The sequence below is a fragment of the Scardinius erythrophthalmus genome, assembly GCF_964197995.2.
Source record: "Scardinius erythrophthalmus genome assembly, chromosome: 6".
NCBI lineage: Eukaryota > Metazoa > Chordata > Actinopteri > Cypriniformes > Leuciscidae > Scardinius > Scardinius erythrophthalmus.
In genome coordinates this window covers 292501-295000 of record NC_138226.1, presented here as the reverse complement: position 1 = coordinate 295000, position 2500 = coordinate 292501, and positions in this window count along the sequence as shown.

Sequence of the window (2500 nt, the reverse complement as noted above, 5' to 3'; positions counted from 1 at the left end):
TCAAAACAATCATACTAAAAATACATACCAAAATGATGATCGATACAAAAAATCATACTAAAAAAAGTAATGTTATAATAACGATACTCTACTTGTTGCACTTTGCAGTAAGCTAGATTGGTATTAGAATATCTTATTAATAAAAGCTGGATGACTTTTTGTAAATACAATACATTTTAAAATATATTGTGAAGTGGAGAAAACGCTGTTTTACTGTTTCCACAAATAAAGCTCTCTCTGATTTAGAACCTTAGACACTTGACACAATACTGTTGTGTCTCAGGTTCAAACTCAAGAGATTCAAACAATCCGACTAATCGTCTTGATCTATAGAACAATGACTAGTTTTCTGTCGATAAATGTGTCCAAACAGTTGCTCACGTGTCACATAATAAAACACATAATATATTAAAGCATCTTTGGCGTCCTGAAATTGAGGGTAAAATGACGTCACTGACCGGCGACACCGGCTAAAACTGCGGATTTCTCTGGATTTAACATTGCTGGAGACAGTTAGGATAATGTGAGTACACAAGTCAACAAAATATATAACACTGTTCTAGTGGTTATTGATATTTTATTCCAAAAATTGTGCATATTGTGCCTTTAAGTACCATACCATGTATGCTATTTATATAATATTTACTTGATTTTAATCATAAATATGGTTTGCCACTTTCCAGGTCCTCATTAACGGTGCCGTGATTGAGTTTGAGTCGAGCGAACGACACACTGTGGGATAAACCGTCCGCTGGGTGTTTCTTCAGTACATGTGAAATTAGCAGCACTAAAATCACGTTTCTTGGACATGGAAGAGGCCGATTCCTGCGTCGCTTAGCTGAAGCTTTTCCGACGGCTCCACGAAATCCACACAGGATTGGCTTTCCGGAGCGCCACGGTCACACCCACATCTCCAGCTTAGAGATTTACATTTCAGCATAATGCCATAGAGGAGGCACAAGCCAAGATAACTTACAAAGTGCTGCGGGGTAAAGCTTGTAAGAGAGGGTTGGAGATATTTACAGCTTCAGAAATCCCTCAAAGATGTTCCAATCGGGGAGGAGACGCTTCACACACACGACGGCTCGACGTTTCACACACACGGCGGCTCGACGTGACCAGATGCCACTCACTCCAGTATCCTCCCTTTATCCATCAGGCCAAGGCGGAAAATAAAAGGGAAATATAACGTTTCAGTTTTAGCGAAATACAATTAGGACCTTTGTCGCTAGTCAAAAGTCAAAGGGAAAAGTGCGCAGGAAAGGATGAAAGAAAACGAGAAAAAGGCTTAAATGATTTCTAAGATGCAATTTAATTTTCAATATGGGACTATTAAATTTTTGAGGCACATCCACTGTCCAGATATGTTTTTGATTGTGCAATTTCACATGGCAGAATGCGGATGAAATGCAGAAACTCCAACAATGGAGGTGGGAAAAGCAATGGCTTTTTCTTCTCTTATCGAAATTGCTTTCTGTAGAGTTGTTCCATTTGAAATGCATTTAATTGCAAATAAAAAGCGAGTGGAGAGAAAGGCGTGCGGCTCCTAAGCCTTTCTCATCTGTTGGGAAGCAGGAGGCAGAGTATTCATACGCGGATCAGCCAGACAATAAGAGGAGCGGCGTGATCCGAATATCCCAATCTCTCTCCTCGCCAACCCGGCCTTTACCCCGACCTTTACCCAGACCTGACCCTAACCATGACCTTTACCCTGACCTTTACCCTGAAATGAGCCTAACCCTGACCTTTACCCAGACCTGACCCTAACCATGACCTTTACCCTGACCTTTACCCTGAAATGAGCCTAACCCTGACCTTGATCCTGACCTTTACCCAGACCCTAACTCTGACCTTTACCCTAACCCTGACCTTTACCCTGACCTGACCCTAACCATGACCTTTACCCTGACATGAGCCTAACCCTGACCTTGATCCTGACCTTTACCCAGACCCTAACCCTGACCTTTACCCTGACCTGACCCTAACTCTGACCCTTACCCTAACCCTGACCGTTACCCAGACCTGGCCCTAACTCGGACCTTTACCCTGACCTTTACCCTGAAATGAGCCTAACCCTGACCTTTACCCAGACCTGACCCTAACCCTGACCTTTACCCTGACCTGACCCTAACTCTGTGACCTTTACCCTAACCCTGACCTTTACCCAGACCTTACCCTAACTCTGACCTTTACCCTAACCCTGACCTTTACCCTGACCTGACCCTAACTCTGTGACCTTTACCCTAACCCTCACCTTTACCCAGACCTGACCCTAACTCTGTGACCTTTACCCTAACCCTGACCTGACCCTAACTCTGACCTTTACCCTAACCCTGACCTTTACCCAGACCTGACCCTAACCTTGACCTTTACCCTGACCTGACCTTTACCCTGAAAATAAGAGAAGCGGTGTGATCCGAATATTCCAATCTCTATCCTCACCAACCTGACCTTTACCCTGACCAGACCCTAACTCTGACCTTTACCCAGACCTGACCCT